This window comes from Elephantulus edwardii, unplaced genomic scaffold (genome assembly GCF_000299155.1).
Source record: "Elephantulus edwardii isolate Elephantulus edwardi_28Jun2011 unplaced genomic scaffold, EleEdw1.0 scaffold00015, whole genome shotgun sequence".
Classification (NCBI taxonomy): domain Eukaryota; kingdom Metazoa; phylum Chordata; class Mammalia; order Macroscelidea; family Macroscelididae; genus Elephantulus; species Elephantulus edwardii.
The window spans coordinates 23,644,742-23,649,625 of NW_006399765.1; the positions used below are offsets into that span (position 1 = coordinate 23,644,742).

Consider the following 4,884-nt stretch of genomic DNA (forward strand, 5'->3'; position numbering starts at 1 on the left):
AGAGCTCCCCTTAGCTCTGCCCTCTTGCCAAGGTCTGACTGCCCTAATGGGACCTCTCACCTAAGCAGGATCTCTCACCTCTCTAAACTTCTCATTCTTCCTTTGTAGAATAAGAATATGAGTTCATCTCAAGGATAGGAGAATGTACAGCACTAGGTTGTTATGAGAGGGCTCTGGTGGCCTCCGGGTAAGAAGCTGCACTGCAATCCACTGAGCAATCAGTTGAAGGCATTGAGTTCTAATCCACCAGCTGCTCTATGGGCAATCTCCTCTGTGAGAACACCCACAACAATAACATGTTGTTATCATTACGTGCCGCTGAGTCAGAACCCACTCAAAGCGGACCCTCCAGTGGGTTTTCAGAGTCTGTAAATCACACAGGAGGAGATTGCCCTTGTTTTTTTTTCTCTCACAGAGCAGCTGGTGGATACAAACAGCACACTTCTAGTTTGGCAGCACGACTCCTTCTGATTAGGCCATGGGAGCTCTTACAGCACTACAGTTACCATTATATGATGACTTTTATTATCTGTTAGTATCCTTTCAGGTCGTCCCCTCACACAACCTAAGTCCAGACTTCCACAGACACATGCCTAGACTTCAGCATCTTTCCTGACCTTTCTAACTGCAAGCTCTCTTTTCTCCAGTCTGTCTAGGTGCTGCAGCGGCTTATCTGACACTATTTTTTCTAGGCCGCTGTTTCTGTTCATTTCACCATGTGAGTACCATGCGGTTGATGTCCACTGAGTCATCTCCACCTCACAGCAACACTGTCAAAAACAGATTGAAAGCTTGCCCGATCCGCACCATCTCACAATCACAATGCTCACGCCATTGCCACGGTCACTGTGTTAGTCCATCCCGTTCAGGGACTTCCTCTCCTTCATTGACCCTCCACTTTTCCAAGCATAATGGGGTTTTTTATTCGTTTGTTTATTTTTCTTATTTTAAATTGATTTTCATGAAAGTTTACAAAGACTTTGGATTTCCATTCATTCCAAGCATAATGTTTTTTATGAGATGAAATTTCATCATCCTTTTCATGAAGGAGCACCCTGGCTGCACTTTCTCTCAGACAGACCTGCTTTCTTTGAAATCCATAGTCAATTCAGTACACTTCTCTAATACCATAATTCAGAGGCATCCATTCTTCTTCAGATTTCCTTACTCTTTGTCTAACTTTCATATGCATAAAAAGCAACTAATAATATCATTGCTTCGACCAGGTAGACACACTTTAGTCTTTAAAATTGCACCCTTGCAGGGGAGCTCTGGTGGCCTAGTGGCAAGGAGCTGCAACTACAATCCCAGAGGCACACGGTTCGAATCCACCAGATGCTCTGCCGGGAAAAGGAGGGACAATCTCCTCCTGTACCAGTCAGATCTGATTTGACGGTACACACACACACACACACACACACACACACACACAAAATTGCACGCTTGCATGTTGGCACTTTAAAGCTTGACCCAGTGTAATATATCTTGGGATTTCTTGACTGCCGCTACCAGCTGTGTTGATTATAGATCCAAGTCAAATGAAATCATTGACAACTTCAGTCTTTTCTCCATTTATCAAGATGCTGCCTGTTGGCCCAGTTGTGAGCATTTTTGCTTTCTTGGTGTTACAGTGCAATCTACATTGAAGGCTATAGCTTTTTAGTTTCATCAGGAAGTACTTCACTTTCCATAAATAAGGCTGTGTCATCTGTACAATGCAGGTTGTTGATGACTCTTCCTCCAATCCTGATGTCACATTCTTCTCTGTATATTCCAGTCTTTCAAAGTGAATATGTATGGTGAAAGGATACAATCTTGAGGCACACCTTTCCTGATTTTAAACCAATATGCCCTTGTTCTGTTAAAATGATTTCTCCTTGGTCTACCTATGGACAAGTTCCAAAGACACATAATTAAATGCGCTGGAATTCCAATTCTTCTTCAGGTTATCCATAATTTATTATTATTCACATAGTAAAATGCCTTTTCATAGTCAACAAAAGAAGTAAACATCCTTCTGATATTCTCTGCTTTTAGCCAACATCCAACATCCACAATTATATCCTTTATTCCAGGACCTCTTTTCAATCCAATTTGAGTTTCTGATAGTGCCCTGTTGATATATTCTTTCATCTTTGTGGGGTTCTCCCCACTCCCAATGATTACTCGTGTGTGTGTGTGTGTGTGTGTGTGTGTGTGTGTGTGTGTACCATCAAATCTGATCTGACTGGGACAGGGGGAGATTACCCCTCCTTCTCCAGCAGAGCATCTGGTGGATTCGAAGCACGTGCCTCTGGGATTGCAGTGCAGCTTCTTGCCACTAGGCCACCAGAGCTCCCTCCAGTGATTACTCTTATTTTTAATGTTCCAAGTTTGCCATAGCAGGGCCAAAGCTCCCACTTAGACCCATTTTCATAAATTTTCAATAGGCTGGTGAGGCCAGTAGGGACACTTGGTCTTATCTAATTTGGTTTCCAGGAAAGCTTCATTCAAGTCCCCAGTGGTCATCTGTTGAAATGAAATAATGTTCATCATCTTCTCCAGATGTTTCTTGTACTCGTTAGTCCTGGTCTTTGAGAGGGACAAAAACTCAGCCCAACTCTTCACGTCTTCTTTTTCTTCTACAACTACCAGGACAGTATACTTACCCCTCAGCACGGGAGCCTTCGGGGCCTTAAGTGTCTTCTCCAATTCGTCCAGTAGACCAGCCTTGGCCACACTGGCCTTGCAGTCAGCCCGCTTAATACCTGTTCTGGTAGAACAGCCAACCTGGAGGTGAGAACCTCATTTCAGAATTTCAGAGAGTTTAGCAACAGCCTTCTGGTTTTGGGGGTATGATCTCCCCAAAAGCTATCCAGTCAATGGCTTTCTGTGTAAGTTTTTGCCCAGCTACCTTGAGATCCTCCAGCGATCCCAGAGGCCCACAGCCACCTCCATCTGTTCTTTTAATACTTTTCAACACAATATTGTTTGACAACTTTTGTATCCAAAAAGATTATTTGGATCATCTCTCTTTTTTTTTTAATGTGCATATATACGGATCTCTTCCAGTCAATTGACCAGGTGGCTGTCTTTCAAATCTCTTGGCACAGATGACTGAACACAGGCAGAGCTGCATCTATTTACTGAAACACTTCAGTTAGTATTCCATTCATTCCTGGAACCTCATTTGTTAGCAATGCCTTCAGTGCAGCTTTAGTATCACTGAGTCTTGATCATGTGCTACTTCCTGAAATGCTTCAGCATGGAAAAATTCTTTTGTGGTACATTGATTCTGAATATTAGGTAGAACTAAATAAATGTGAGGTGTCTGTGGCCTACCAAAGGGTTCAGACAGCTGGCTAGTGATGTAACTAAGGTAAATGGCATCTTTCAGGGAACCATCAATATAAAGTGATGTTAACATGGCAATTGGTATTTTACCAGGAAGAAAAGGACCAGAGTAGCCTTTCAACTTGAGATCTTTGTGCAAAATAAATAAGAGAGAAGGAGAGATGGCAGCAGTTTCCTTGTTGGCAGTAGAGGTGGCAACACAGGTGGCAGAGAATCAGAGACAGGTGTGAGACAGCACTTTGACTTCTTTCTAGCCCATGAAGTCAGAAGGTTGGGTACTGGTGGTAACATGGGTAACTTTGGACACTTGCTGGGGAATCTAGGTCAGCTGACCCACGAAGCTTGAGCTAAGCCTCGCTGGGCCTGGGATTACTGGCAGAGTAGGGGTGGTCCGTCACTGGCAGAACTAAAGGACTTTTGTAGCACCTGCCTATGGCTGAGAGGAGCCTGTCTGTAATCACACTTCGGAAGGCCTGTCCTGATAAACTGTATCTCGAGTGTTCCTGTACCTAAATTGTAACCTGTTCTTTCCCTAATAAACTTCATAATCATAAGTATGGTCTGTGAGTTCTGTGTGGTAATTGCAACAGATTATGAAACCCAGAAGAGAAGTAGTGAGTACCAGGGGGAGGAGAGTTGGTGCTGGGATTGTTAGAAGGTATGGTTTAGGAGCCCGGGGACATGCCTGACCTCACAGGAGCCGGCTTTGTGCTGCTCACGCTGTTGTTGATGGTAATTCTTTCCTCTGTGAAGTTGTTAGTGGCCAGACACTGCTGCCCCCACACCTGCCACTTTGTTTTCACAATCTGCAAAGCTTCTGATTCCCAGGTCCAAAACCTCAGATGACCCCTGGATGGCTACTTCAGTATTTCCCCAACTTGCTTGAGGGTAGCAATCAACAGAGGAGAGATAGTTTAAATCACTGGTTCCCGGGGCCCCACTCCAGACATAAGGAAAGTGGATCACAGAGGGGAGTCTGGGACACCGCACATTTAATAAATACACAGGCTGACTTACATCATCAGTCCCACCTTTGGAACTCCCCAACCTATAAATAAAGTATTGGAGCCCAAAGATCCAGGTTCAATGAGCTCTATAAAACAGCATCAATATCCCTGTTGGAGGGTCACCTCCCAAATCTTCCTGTGTCTTTGAATTTATCTGGCATGCACCCTTCTACCTCTGCTCCAAGTTGGTCAACCTTGACCCCAAGCCTCTGTTCTTGCCACTTTCCTGCACTGGGCACCTCGGTTAGCCATCACCCATGTGCCTGTTTGTCACAGTGTGGTGGGTTGTGCGTTGCTCTGATGGTAGAATTATTTTTTTTACAAATCCATAATTTTATTTGCTTTTCAATAAGTTTAAATCCTTGAGGGATACAGCATTACACGGATTCTGTGTCCGATGGCCTTAGCAGGAAGGTTGCTCCGAAATTTGGCCCGAACCATGCCACTGTTTCCGTGCGCACGAGTTACCTTTCCCCAGATTACTCTGGTTTTATTGGGTTTGCCACCAGGAGTCACTGTATTGTTTTTAGAACAGCACATCAGC

General features: G+C 44.2%; 1 pseudogene; it reads right to left on the reverse strand.

Annotated features, from left to right (window-relative positions):
• Positions 1–2,412: 2,412 nt before the first annotated feature.
• On the reverse strand, positions 2,413–4,781 carry LOC102871952 (annotated as a pseudogene).
• Between the last annotated feature and the right edge of the window lie 103 nt (positions 4,782–4,884).